Below are 15,763 nucleotides of genomic sequence, written 5' to 3' on the forward strand. Positions count from 1 at the left end.
TGTGTGTGTGTGTGTGTGTGTGTGCAGACACTTCCCTGAGCTGATCCATTAAGGCTTTAACAAAGAGCTGTGCTCGGCCGCTCTGCTGGAAATGTGTAATTGGAAGGATAGCTAAGGGCCGACACACACAAATACACTTTATTGATCCACAGCAGCTCCCATATACTGCTTGCAGCTAACACACACACACACACACACATGGCCTCAGCAAGGGGTTGCACTGACTTTACTCCCATTCTGTTACCATCAGTGGCAGTTTATCAAGCAATCAATAGTCTTTTATTTTCTCATATCTTTAAATGGACGAATATCCTGAATATGATTTTTACAACAGCAGGGGAGGAATGTGATGGAAAAGAAGGGAGGGGAGCGGAGGAAGAGGAGACAGCAGGGAAAATGGAAGACAAGACAAGGAAGTGGACAGGGCAAGGAGTGAAAGAAAACAGCTTACAAAGGAAAAAAGAAAGATAAGTAACATGGAGAGAGGAGGTGAAGAAGAGAGTTAAGCTGTAGATGTTGGACCACCGCCAGCGGGCAGGAAGCCGCCGGATGACCTGAGCACCATTTGCATGTTAAGTGGTGTCAATCTGCATTGATTCCCACCAAAATGAAATGCAGTGGGCTTCAATAGAGCCTGTGCTTTACAAGGGCCTCCTAGCTGCTACATCCAGCCTATTGGATTCAGATTAACAGGCTCAGTATGGCCGCACACTGAGCAACTTATCTTTAATTAAAATCACTTTCTTCACAGGATCCACTGGACTGGACTAGACTAAACTGCACTGGACTGGACTGGGTTGGTCTGGACAGGATCCCTTGAAACTGGACTGGACTGAGTCCAATTGAACCCCAGTTGGAAAAGACATGACACAATCCCACTAGTCTTTGCTGCAACCTGCTTAGTAGACAAATGCTGCACATGAGCAAGAGCTATTGATACAACCGTATGATTCAGGCATTCATGTAAAATACTATCTTGACCTTGGAAACTATGAAGATCAAGACATGGAAAGTCAAAAATGAACTGACAGGGTCAGCTTTACTCCAATATGATGATGAGAAGAGGAATTAAAAGTTACTGAGCTGACTTCTTCAGCTGATCATGATTGGTGGAGCTTTTACCGAGCTCATAGCAAACTCACTTTCTATTATGTGCTGTGTACTTTATGTGCAGCAGGGCGATGTGCAAAAGGGCTGCGCAAAGTAGAATATATATCAGAGGGTTGTGAGTAATAAATACACTCTCAGCCAGACTCATGGCTGTGAAACAGCTGAGCCAATCACAGCTAAGCATGACAACAATAGCTGAAGAAATGGAAAGACGCTTCTCCAGGAAATCCTAAGGTTGTTCAGCACATGTGCAGCCAGAGGCAGATGGTGTGGCTTGATATTTCACATGTACAGTGATGAGAAAAATACATAAGAAAAAATGTTGACGAAGCCTTTATGTGATCACAGCAAAGAAACACAGGATTAATGAGCTCCGTTGATCTGATGTCTCCTGCATGAACCGCAGAATGCTGAGTTACAGAGGACCAGTGTGATGAATGTAGAGGTCAGTATGGTTATTCTGTAGCAGCCTATATGCTACTTAATGAAGGTACACACAGTGGTCAAATACAGTTAAAGCTACAGTACATAGTTGTTTGTCCCCTCCATGAGGAATTCTAAGTAATGACAACAATACTATCATTGCATCTACATGAATCAAGCCTTCAGGGATTGACTAACCACCCCCACCCCTCCTCAACGCAGTTACTTATAACCAAGTTGGAGACAGAGGATTAGAAAAACATGATGTACTCTTCCGAAGAGGTCATTATCTTCACCCGAGATTCTGCGTGCGAAAGTCTCCGGACCGTGTTCTAAACATAGCCATACTGAGAAATAGAGAGAGAGTTTTGTGGAGCCAATAGTCTTCTTTAGCTTTGTATTAACTTATATGGCGAGAGTTTGATTGTAATGGACGTTCATTAATCTAAGGTCCAATAGCGCTATAGCTTTAAGGAAAACTCATGATGATGGCATATAAAATATGTTTAATGAAGGAGAACTTAAGCATTTAATTGAGGTGATAACAGATATTTCTGTTTACTTTTGGATTGTAACAAGACATGAACTCTGGTCTCTCAAATGAGCCAGTGAATTCACCATCCTGGCCTCCAAAGCCAGACTTTCTGTAAACTTTAAAGTTATAAATACATACATATACATGCACATTGCGCAAATGTGCTTTTTCATGGCTTTTCAACAACTCGGAGACTGTGGAGACAATTTTTTACGTTCCTTCTGGTTCCACCATTGGCAGGACGTTGATTGGTAGAATGAAGTTCAGATGGACGACCTCACTTTTCATGTGGTCGGATTTTCAACTCTGTAGATCGAAACCGACAAATCTTTTCCTTCCTCTTTTATCACCCTAGACCCTCTTACATACTCCCTGGTTCTCTGGTGCGTTACGAGTTTAGGAAAGTTGTTAAAAGTACTGAAAGAATTGTCATAGCGATCATAAATAAAAAACTGTAAATGTGTCTCATTCAACAGGGTCAAACAAAGAAACAAGGAGGCTAATTGAGATCAGGTCTGAACACAACAACCTCGTCACAGGGAGGAGGAACACGCCAAGAAGGCCTAGGAGTGAGTTAACTGTTGACGTCTGTTTTTTCAATGCATAATCAATGCAATGTCGCACATATTACCATTGTCTTCAAAAAATCGCTTAATGTAGCTAGGGTGTGTGGTATTTAAGTATCTTGCATACTCTAAGTAAGGGCTCTTCCCCTTACTTCGCATGTCAATGACATACGTGAGAACAAATCGTGCTAATGACATTAACTTTGAATAACATAGTTCCGCAGTTTACTACGGCGTTGTCACCATACTGAAAGATGCCCTTTCACTAATAATTGAACGTACCTGTATCTTGTGTCTGGAATTGTACCACGGATGCACGAAGTTGACATGTTTTAGAAGGACGTCTCACCCAACAACAGGCCAGCAACAAGTGGGACAACCTGCAGAGGAAATACAAGGTGAGATATTATTAGTATTTCATTATGCGCTCAGTTCATTTAAAGCATCAGCGACTCTTGTTTTACGTAATGCTTCACAGAGTAGTTTCACTGCGTCCACATCTCATTGATGAATCCATTGGTTTAAAGGCCCACCTGCTGGGGCACTTGGCTACGGTTTTGGCTGATGCATGATCCCTTGGGACGCGGCCTTCTTAAGCATGATAGACACATGTGTCAGGGGAAGGATTGACGTGGCTTTTAGAGATGGTGGCTCATCATCTGCTGGAGCTGAAGCGGCTACTTGTGCGTGTGTCGAAGATGAGGACGCTGCCCAGCCTGGCCCAAGCAGCAGCTGCACCACAGAGGTGGATGTTGAGCCATCCCTCGTCCTGTTCCCGTCCCAGAAGACAAAAGCGTACAATCCGGAGGGCACTTTATGAGGGAGGAGGCTGAAAATAGAGGACCAGTGCTTTCAGGCAACCCAGGCCAACACAAACTGCTTTTCAGATTTAGTAATTGTGGCAATGAGTGGAAGGAAAGCCTGGGCTGATATACTGAAATAGCAACACAACCAAATTGTAACAGATGGCTGTCTGGAAGAAAAGATTAGACATTATTACACTATTATATGGAAGGGGAAATGCTCAGCAGTAATGCAAAGAATAATGTCATTTCAAGTACCAAATCATAAATAAAATGGGACTGTGGTGAGTGGGACTGGAACTGAGTGTACTAGCTGTTTTCCTTGATGGGCTTCCCATTATAAATTAGATTGCAGTAGACTGCATTTCAGGTTGTTTCATTGTCGAACCACGTCTTGCCAGCTTGATAATCCCAGGTTAAGTCCTCCTGTGTGGACACATCCCCTCAGCATCATTGTGACTGGCGGTCATCCATCAGATGAGTCAGATTCAGCTGCACACAGAAGAAATCCTCACAGCTCTGGAGAAGGAACTGATGCTTAACTTTAACAAACTGTAAAAGACTTGACATTTGATCAGGTTTGGATCACCTCTAATGTTTAAGAGTTTCAACCATTAATCCCAATAAGGATTAGAAGTGAAGTCCCGCCCAATTGGATTTTCAGTAACACAAAACACACATAAAGGACCAACAAGTTCCAATGAGGTAAAATTGGAAATTGTAGTGGATTGAAGACAATATGGGACAAGGGACAAATAAGGCTCAGAGAACCAATAAAAGACAATATAAAGAATAATAGATTGTGAAGAAAAAAAACATAAGAAGGGGTCTGAGGGACTTAAAAGAGAAGTTTGCTGTTTGTATGTGGATGTCCAATCAGTGCTGATGGTCAAAGCATTCAATTGAGTGTGTGCTATTTTGACAGTGACATCTGTTGTTCTTCCTACATCCATTGACGCGACAATGGCATAGTTGGACGCAAGGAAGACTACAAGTGGGTGAGTGTGTGTGTTTGAGATGCCGTTTTATGTGGCAGAGGATATATTTCCTTGTGTTTGGGCTGGCTTGGATTTTATCCGCATTTATGAAGCCCAGAGTTTTCGGCTGAAGATATGCAGTGAAGGTGAGCTGAGGCGCATGGTTGTGGATATGGCCAGGAACCACTGTAGTAAGGGTGCGTGTGATGCAGTCTTGCTATTTTAAGTTAGATTTTCTCTGAGTGCTACATTTGGAGACAAAAAAATGCAATTATCTTTGCTGGTTTTGTTGGGTTTTACAAGGATGTACAACTGGGTATCGACTGCACAACAGTGGAAATTAAAACCTGTGTTGTACGTAAAGTTGGCCTATTTTCTGTTCTGCCGTACATTCTGATGAATGGCTCCCGTATCCAGAGGTCGGCATTTACCCACTGGTAAATCATCACTGAATGACTCGCTTCAGAAGGGTTGAAAATCAGCAACTTTCCCTCTTTACCGTTTAGCTCATAACTGCGCCATTGCAATCGTAAACAACACTGTCCCTCTTGCTCTACCCCCTCTTCAAATAAGATGGTGATTCCCGTATTGCCAAACTCAAAGCTACAAAACGGCAGTCTACAAGCCAACGGGTGACATCACGGATGGTTGGCACTTGGTAGTGTCTTCTGGAGACATCTGCCTTTTGATTTAAACCCATGAGCTGTGCTTCCTGAAACCCTTTGCCCTTGGTGTAGCTGGTATGTGCTGTGTTTTGACACACACTAATTCCTGACAATGTGGTTAATATGTGGTGGATCATGAGGAACACTAATTCCTGGCAGATGATTGAAGGGGTCTGTCTAATTATTGTGTTCCTGTGATCAGGGAAAGATAATTAATTAGGAGAGATCTGGAGTCTTGGTTCCAGTGCTGAGGTGTGTGCGTGTGCGTGTGTGTTTGTCTGTCTGTCTGTCTGTGTGTGTGTGTGTGTGTGTGTGTGTGTGTGTGTGTGTTTGTGTGTGTGTGAACATAAATTAATTGCAAATTGTGGCACAACACGTTAGCTGGTGCAGGGGCAAATTCTGTGATCCTAACTTATACTTATACACACACACACACAACACACAACACACACACACACACACACACACACACACACACACATACATGGATTTCCAGTCGTGCGTTGAGGGTGTAATGAGCAGCATCTGATTACTGCCACTAATTGACAAAACACACACACACACACACACACACACACACACACACACTAATAACACAGATCTGATGTCTCTCTTATCATCATTCTGTCATCGGTGCAGCTCTGGCTGCATGATCTCTGTCATCCAAAAGGTTAATGGTTCCACCAAAACTAAAGTTCCCTTCAGGGAGTGTCTTAGCTCAGCACACACACACACACACACACACAAATAAAAAAGCTTTCAGAATAAAATTACATGGATCAAAAGTACAGTCTGGTAAATTGCTAACTGGATTCTGTCTACCAGGTTTATTTTTAAACGGCTTTGGGAGATGTAAACCACCGTTTTGTTTAATTTTTTTCTCATGTTTGTTTTGGTGAATTGTCACTAATTTAACACTGAAGAAAACTTAAAAATCAATGATTCTCAGGCAAGTTCTCTAGTTATGATCTGCACCTTTTTTCTATGATTTTAGCAGATTTATTATGAAATCGAGTCGACCAAACTATAGGTGTGAAAGCTCCCTAAAGCAGAGAAGATTGTTCAGACTGGATCCAGACAGGATTTTTACTCTTCAAACTAAATGTAGGTTTCTGTGCTTGGTTGTATTTACATGTGATTGTTTCCAGCAGCACGTGAATGACTGTGTGTATTTGAGCGTGCACGTGCCTGTCCTCTCTATAATAGCCATGCTGCTATCAGCCATAGCCTCTCACAGCTACCGCGGGACAACCAATTCCCTTTATCAGGCTGCTGATAACAGGCTTTAGCTGTGCTCTGCGTCCCACGTGCACACCATCACACACACAGGCCACATAATAACTAATTAGCTTCTCTCTGGGGGTGGGTGGTGAGAGGGTGACCCACCGCTCTGACAAAGGCATGCAGCATTTTAATGTAAAAAAATGAAATCAATAAAGGCGTGGGGCGTCGGGCAACTAGCAAGCGGCCCCCTCTTAACATTAACAATTATAGTGATTAACAGTGATACCCAGAGCTCATTATTCACCACAGCAGCCAGAGAGAGGAGAGATAAGCTTGTTTATTGGAGAGGGCCCTTTTCACAAGGTGCAGTCGTTCATCATTTGGGCTGAGGGGGATGCAGGGATGCGGTTGTGGGGGGTGTGAGGGGCACCACAATTAAAAACACACTGTGACCTTGTGGCTGGAAGGACCTGCAGAGGAAGAAAATTTAAACAGGGAGAAGAAACAGCAACCAGTATCGTGGTCATAAAGTATCAGAGTCACTGACAGTATCAGCCTCTGTGGAGCCTCTTTTTTTTACACAGCAGCCTGTACATGCTCCATGTTGTCTCGTGTCTTAAACTGCGTCCAAGTCACTTCAATGCATCAGCACAACATTAAATGCACCAAATCATTCAATTACCCTTTCATCATTTCATCACAAGACAATTAAAGCAGGTAAATAAACCATTGTGAATGAGTATTTTCTCTTGCAGAGAACACACAGCAATAGACCCACAGAAACAGACACACGCACACACACACACACACACACACAAACACACACGCCTCAAAACGATCGGACCTCCAGATGGCAAAATCATGTTTAACATCACTACATCTATGACATTTACTCAATATCCACATACTGTTAGTCTGAATGTCCAACAGACATTCCTTCAGAAGGTTCAGACTTACCTCCGGCTCCGATACATGACAGCTCCTCGTTGTCAAAAAGGGGTTCTGCTCTAAAAGAGAGTTCTGAATGGGCCTAACACTGGGACCCATCTTTCACGCCCATCTTTAAGACCTGATCCATACCTATTAGCTTACCAGGCTATATCAACACAGTGACTGCACTGAGCTGTGATATTCCAGCTGTCACGGCCTAGAAACTGAGGACTGTTCCAATCATTTAAACGTAGCCTCCCACATTTTGGACAATAGGTTTCACTTATTTCCCGTGTTACCCAGAGTATGAGGACAGGTATATCTCATTATGTTTATCTTATTTTATGTGTATTATACAGTATATGTAATTTTGGTGGCTCGATGGTCATCATCATGTCTTATTATTAGAAGTTTATGTCTTGCGTGTTACATCACATTATAAGTACAGTATCTAAGTAGTGCAGCTTTGGTTACATTTTAACCGAGCACATTCCCCATGGCCCCAAAGTTTGTTGTAGGTTAGTTTCACGTTGCCAGGCCTTCATCCACAGAGCTGCGGAGGATGGTCTAGCTAGTCCACACAGCATTCTGGGATGAAAGAAAAACATGTACTTTAGACCAATCACAATCGTCAACAGAAAACTCAGATTGGACATAGTCTAGCTAGCTGTCTTGATTTACCTTGCAGAGATATGAGGAGCAGTTAACCATAGTCCTCAGAAATTCACGTTTAGAGCGGCAACACAAGGAAAGAGGAAGGTGACGGACATCCGGTGGAATTTCCAGCGGGACCGGAGCAAGCCCGGAAGTGGAACACATCCTGGACTTCCTGTTTCTCTGTACACACTGACAAAGTTTCCATTTCATCCCCTGTGTGTTGTTGCAGAGGTACTGTAAAGAGATAAAGATGTGTCTATGGGTGTGGAATGTCCAGGAAGTCCTTTTTAATTAATTGGTTTCTTCATTGAAAAAAAGTTCCAAGAAACCAAGTTTTCTGGGCCTTGGAATTCCTCTTAGTATCGACATGCCTCACATTGAAGTGTCAGCCCATGCTGTGGGCCATCTTTGTGTGTTTAATTGGTGCTAATTAAACACATCTTTTCATTAGAGTGAATCGGGTTTGTTTTCAGGAGGAGGTTTTCACCTCCCTCAGTGTTTCTCCACTCTTTTCATCCATCCGTCCTCCTCCCCTCTGTGTCTGTCTGCTCTCCAGCACTATGGATGCTTAATGAGCCGGAAAATATAATTCAGAAACGATAGTCGTCTGAAAGCGATGGAGAGGGAGAGAGAGAGAGAGAGAGATGGAGCGATAGGAAGACAAAGACAGGTTATTGTCAGCAGTGTTTCCATATCAGCAATATCTCTTCTTCTCTTTTCACAGTGAAGTAGCCTGCACAGCCGGGTCAGCACAGGTTTAAACCTTCACTCCAACAACACCGAACGGCTTATTTGATCCTTTACAGGAAGAGACGTCCATCTGTCGGTTTGGCACTTTAACACATTGAACTGATTTGAACTAAATCCCCTGAGGTCACTTTAGGCCCGAGTCTAGTTCAGGGTTCAGACACAAAGCGCACCAACGTTTAACCTGGCGGGTGATACCACCATCACTAACAATAATCACACGCTCTCCCTGGCGCTGCTGGAGCACACACAAGTGTTCAAGCTTGTCTTGGTTTTGACATTTGACTGTCACTGTTTAACTAAAGAAATGGAAACTCCTTCTGATGATATTAAGGTTGGATTGATCTTTAAAGGACATTATCAAAATTCATACGGAGACTATTTCAAGTCTTTATTGGTCAAATAATGGTAACCTTGGAGCAGGCCTTGCCAAGAAGGGAAATCGTTGAAAATGAAAAGACTTTAACATGTGTGTGTGTGTGTGTGTGTGTGTGTGTTGCTGACATCACTGCCTATTTACTAAAGTGTATGAATGTATCCACCTTTACTTTCATGTTTAATAATAATATTCTTATTTTTTTAATAAATTTTCTTTATTTATTACAGGGATAGAGCCTCTTTAGCGACTTTAGCGTTTTTTTCCACTGAAGCAAAGCTGTTTTCTCCACTTGTACACGTTTTCATAAATTGCCAGCATTACATCTTCATGAACACGCTCATGCACCATTTGAAAGCTTAAAGTCTCGTGATTCAAGCCCACACATCAACACATATGATGATTTATAGCAGTTAAAATACTGTTATAAAGTTAAAGAAAATGAAGATTAACAGAAAAATTCTGCACTGTTAGTGTCTAAAGTGGAGTGTGCATCCATACCTTTTTCCTCGTGTCTTTATTCACAGTGGTGAAAGAGCGCCAAAAACCTTTTTTTCCCTACATCGCCAACAATTCAAGGAATTACAATATCCAAGCCATTTCATCCAAAACGAGCTGGTCGCCTCCCAATCTTGTAGTTTCTGGCCGAGTTTCAACGGAAAGAAAGCTTAACAGTTCATCATTTCTGGGTTTTGAGCGCATCTCTCTGTCTGCCACAGTGTTACTGGGCCAACTGGCGGATTTTCTGGCGTCTGAGCATTCAATTGACAGGTCGTGTCAGTCTAGTGTGACCCGAGATGGCCCTATTAGAAGCAAATCATGTCGCAGAGTTCAGGGAGGACCAACGTGGGAAAGATTATTCCTTCCAGTTAAAACTAGATGTTATGAAACTGGCCTACCTGTTTAGCCAATAAGAAGACGACTTGATTGATACCAAATTTGACCAGAATATGTCAACCCTGTGATGGCTGCATCTGTGTCAAAGCAAAAATAGGGCCTTAGTTATTGCATTTCACCATTTCATTGATTTATAATTATTTATTTCTATAAATGCATGTATATAGTTATTTCAAGTATGTGTGTGATTGATGTGGATGTATTTTTGTATTTGAGAAGTTTTGTACTTTGCATTTTTTTGGCTTTTTTCATAAAGGAAATAAAAAAAATGCACAGAAAAGAAAACAATGTCGGCCGTCTTGTGAAAGTGAGTTTTAAGGAGGGACTTAGAAGCTGCAGTGGACTGTGGGTTGATGTTTTCAAAGCCGACGTCACCCTTAGGTTTCAGCCTACTCTGGGAACAGCTGTGAGGTTTGGATCAGCTGATATCAGGGGCCTGGCTGGGCAGTAAGGGGTTAAAAGTTCTTTATTATTATCTGGTGCCAGACCATGGATGGCCTTGTATGTAATTAATAAAATTTGAATATGTAAAATGTAATTTGCAGTGATGGTAACATTGGAGTAATTTGACAGACGCTCCTAGATTTAGCTAATAAACTGCGAGAGGTGCAGTAGTCAAGGCGGGATGAAATAAAAACCTCTAAAAAAAATCCTGTCATTAAAATTGAGCAAGTGTCTAATCGTGAATGTTTCTTAACTGATGAAAACAAGCCTGTATGATATTTCTGGTATGCTGCTCAAAGGCTAAGATTGGCAGGATCTGTCAGCTCCAACAGTTTTCAGAGTGAACAGTACCAATGATGTCCCCTCAACCAAATTAAAGTTAGATTTCAAAAGTCAATTAATTTACAGTCCACAGAAACTCAGTCTCAAAGCGTTGTGCACGCTGCATTCCGGCCGCACATGTGACATGGCATTATATGGCAACAGTTTCATGTGGAGAACAGTTTGTATTGTATATAGAATATGGTTTTGATGTCAGAATTATTGGGTCAGGGGACTTTAGTTAAGACAATGGAGACAGCTGATTATTTTCTCATTGATTTGGCAGAAAATTATCACGGAAACTTAATAAAGCCCCATTGAACTGATACAGTAATGCCACAGGCTGATCTCATCTCATTTATATCATTAATAAAGAGCTATATACTGGTCATACATGTAAGAAAGAAGAAAGAGAAGAGAAAGAAGAGACGGACACAGTTGTACAAATCATGTAATGTGTTCACTGGGTTTCAATGGGCCACATTATGCAGCTTCACCTGCTGCTGTGTAACAATAGCAAGCTTTTCTCCAGCAGCCCAACTCTCCAGCTGGCCTTCATGTGCCAGCCAATGATGGGTGAAACAGGTCTGATTAGATCTGCGGAGACTGGGAGACTAAATATACTGGCTGCACTGGGCTGCCTATTGTGTTCTTTTACCTTTTATTATACAGACTACCAAGATAAATGGCCAGTAGAAGGAGCAGTTGAAATTAAACATTTATTTTATTTATTAATATACTCCACAGTCTGTCCATGTCTGTGCTAAAAAGTCTATGCAGTCAATGGGAAGATGGGAGTGAACAGATCTCCAGCCTAAACACACAGAGATGGGCGAGGGAAAAGGAGCTTGGTTGAATCTTAAACCAGTGACGTGTTCTGTCAATCAAGTGTGTCATATAGCCCGGCATTTGACTGTTGGACTGACTTGTAAAAAACAAGAACAATCATTATTTCCCTTTGTGATGAGAGAAGTGGACTGTACTTGAGTGAAGCTCTTCCTGGTGAGTTTAAAGTCTCCATGAAGGATGGCATTATATGGCATTATAGTATGAAGCAGGTGTGTGCGTGTGTGTGTTTGCCTGTGATTGGTCAAGATGCATGTTGTCCTGCATTTTGAATGACATAATGAACACAGTCTGGAACCAATGAGCCCATACATTGTTGCTGTCCTTGTCGTTGTGTGTATTTCTGTAATTTCAGCACAAAATCACACAACAGCAACCATAATTAGCTAAATGAATCTATAATAGTGTGTGAGAGAGTCAAAATGTCCAATTTACAATTAACCCAGACTCAGGGCATCAAGGGTAGTTATTATTAGGCTTCTGCATCCAATCTGTTCAGATGACCTGTGTTATCAGTTTTCATCAAAAGCATGTCTTTCTTTGTACTTTGACATCTGAAATGTTCACGTATTTGATCAAACTCGCGTGTAAATAAAAGAAATATGATCTCCTGTGAAATCTTGCAGTCAACAGAGCATACACAAGCAGCAACATTAATGCTGAGAGCTAATTACACCAAGAACCAGGGCAGATAAGATGATAGGCTCGCTCGGTGTGTGTGTGTGTGTGTGTGTGTGTGTGCGCACACATTTATGTAGCACTTAGCCTGAGGGCTGAGGTGTTTGACCTGTGTTTGACACAGTTCTCCTCCCCCTCCTCCTCTTCCTCTCCTGTGTCTTTTCTTCCTCCTCTTCTCCATCCGTCATCCTCATCATCCGAGGCTGGCAGCAGAGACAGACTGAAGGGTAAGCTCACCTCACCTCCGAGCATGCTGCACGTGTGATCATCCAGCAGACTGAGCAACACATCAAACATTGTGCTATGACAGCAGCCTGTCCACAAGACAACAACCAAGTTCCTGCTTACGGCGCTAGCAAACAGTTGCCTTCTACACATCTGGCAGTAACATTAGCATTCATTTTGAGTTGTGTTGGTAAGTCCAGTCGCACACCTTTTAGCTCTCTTTTGGTCTCCTTCTAAAAATACCTTTGCAAAGTTAGCTTGGAGCTCTTTAACCATGGATACTGGTCAGCTAGTCAGTTAGCTAGTTAGCTAGGTTTGCTGGAAACAGGGTTCATTCTGTAAAATGTTTGTGTTAATCAGCAACCTTTTTTCCCATGACTAAGACAAGATGATAATAAGATGGCACCAACGTCACACCAACTGTGACAGTGCACTGTAACGTGCAATACTGTTAGCGAAAAGACCAGTGTAGTTTAAAGACTGCGTTACCAAAATCGCTTTATTTTAGTTTTTTTGTATCTACCATGATGCAGTATACAATGACAGTGACAAAAGTACATGCAATTCTAAGTTATGTTTTTAATAAATGGGACCTGTATTTCAGTCAGAGTTGGATAAAAGTAAGCTTCTCATGTCAGCTGGCGACCATCAATTTTGTTGTGCTAAAATGACAATTGTTTCAAGCAAGTTTTGTCAGCTGTTGGTTGTAAACACCTTCTCCCGCTGATTGGTTTTAAAATGAGAACCCTGTAATAGTCAGGGCTGTCCTTGACCAAAGAAATTCTTAGTCAGCTATTAACACTCATAATATTTTGTCGACTTATCGATTAGTTAATTTAATCAACGGATCCGGCCGCTTTAGGTGGTTGTTAAGACTAAAAACATGCAATATATACCATCTGTTAAAAAGGTTTTTTCCCGTAATTAAACATAGAAAAACACCACTTTAAATCATGTTTTTACTAGAGAAGTGCACACTTGTTTCTTGGAAATAAATCATTCAGCATTAAAAAATGATGAATCTTCTAAAGAAATCTTAGCCAACTAAGACCCAAACGACAGATTAGTTGACTAATCGACTAAGACGCGGGCAGTCCTGGTAAAATGTATCTGAAATATGCACTTGGTGGCACATATTGTGCTAAAAGACTAAAGCCAAAGCAACAAGTCCCAGTCACAACGTCCTGACCTGTTGATGATTGCTGGAACTAAGGCTGCTGTGATTGGACAACCTTCTTTAGCGGGTTTAGCGTAGTCACTTGAATTTGTCATAAAAAGTGATATTTGAGCAAATGTTTTGTGGTTTAATTCCCTAGACAAAATATACCGGGTAGACAAAAAGGTCCCTACTTTTGTGCTTAAATGTATTACACTGCATTAAATTATGAAGCGTTTGTATTTCTGTTCAACTTCTGACTGTAAATAAGTAATTTGTTCTGAATTGACACTGTGCTCAGAACTTACAGAGCTGAATCAGAAAACATCACCTTATTATGATTTCCTCATGTGTTTCAGATGGCCACAGCTCTGCAACTCCTGAGGAGCCCGGGAGTTGTACATACAGACCAGGCAACATCGTGTTGGTGGACAGTGTTAACGCCATTCAAGATTAAGATTATTGACTTTGGCTTGGCCTGTTATGTCTCTGTGATGGAATCACGTTCACACCTGCAGCCACGCTATTGCAGGTATCTTACAAGTTGACAACAAGGCAGAGTCCCAGCTTTAGATTTGATTTTTCTAACAAAGCAGCCAAAATACAGAACTAAAACAACATGTTTGCATTTGTTTTCTAAGGTCTCTAGAGGCCATCTCGGGAATTCCCATCACAACAGCCATTGCCATGTGGTCTTTGAACTGCGTTGCTGTTCCTGGGCTGTGATCTGTACCCCGGCAGCTGCGAGTACAACATGGTCAGTGTTACACTTAAAACTCAGCAATAAACATGCTAATACTTTACATTATTTTGGTTATGAACAGTAGACCTATCTAAAAAAAAGCATCTTAAATGATCATTTGGCACTTTATTTCAAGGAGTTAGATAAGAAGATTGATACCACTCTCAAGTCAAGTCAAGTAGAACTTTATTTGGTTTTGTAGCAGTAGTAATCACATAAGATCAATTTAAATACAACATATAAATAATATAAATATCAACATTAAAAAGCCATATTTACCGAGTGTGGTTAGGTGGTCAAGCTGATATTACCTTCCTCTGTGCTTTAATTGTAGAGCTAGATTAGCTTAGTTTAGCATCATGACTGAAAAAGCAGGAAATGCCTAACAATATTTTCATTTAAAGTGCTCCTATTATGCTTTTTGGCTTTTCCCCTTTCCTTTATAGTGTTATATATCTTTTTTGTGTGCATGTTATAGGTTTACAAAGTGAAAAAGCCCAGAGTCCCCCCCAAAGGGACTCATCATCTCCAACCAGAGGTGAATAGTAACTAGTTACATTTACTCCGTTACATTTACTTGAGTAAGTTTTTGAAAAAATTGTACTTCTAGGAGTAGTTTTAAATCACTATACTTTTACTTTTACTTGAGTAGATTAGTGAAGAAGAAACTGTACTCTTACTCCGCTACATTAGGCTACAAGGAGCTCGTTACTTTTCTTTTTACCTCTTTGGTATTCTACGCGTCATTGAGTCTTCTGCTGAAGGCTCTACCACGTGACTGTGCTTAACCAATCACACGTCGTTGTACGGTCACGTGACCATACTTGCTTCAGCAGCGCATAGACATATAAAGAGGTATCTCTTTATATGTCTATGCAGCAGCGGGACCGGTTAGCTTTACAGTCGTAGCAAAGCAAAGACGTCAGAATCAAACGTCGCCAAGGCAACGCAGACCAGGAGGACCCCCCCCCCGGCCTCATAGTGAAAGCATGGTTACCTTTTAGGAAAAGTGGAAACAGCAGCTACATTATGTGATGCCTTCTGTGTCGACCAAAACAAACGGACATGTGAGCGTTCAACAAGTCAACATCTAACCTGAGGAGACGTAGCGGTAGTTTTAGTTTCTGCTGTGGAGAGGTGGATCTTTGTCTTTTAGGTTACATACAGTATGTTTTACACATGCAGTATCCATCCAAATTTGATGTGACAAGTCTCTCAAGTAAGCTATTTGTAATTAACAAATACATTTTAATTATTCTATTGATTGGTGAACTATATTGCCTAAATATGAATTATTTGTATTTTGCTGTCTGATTGATGCTTGTGTTAAGAAATAAATCAGACGTTACTCAACAGTTACTCACTACTCAAGTAGTTTTTTCATCAAGCACTTTTTAACTCTTACTCAAGTAATTATTTGGATGACTACTTTTACTTTTAC

This window comes from Etheostoma spectabile, chromosome 10 (genome assembly GCF_008692095.1).
Source record: "Etheostoma spectabile isolate EspeVRDwgs_2016 chromosome 10, UIUC_Espe_1.0, whole genome shotgun sequence".
Taxonomy (NCBI): domain Eukaryota; kingdom Metazoa; phylum Chordata; class Actinopteri; order Perciformes; family Percidae; genus Etheostoma; species Etheostoma spectabile.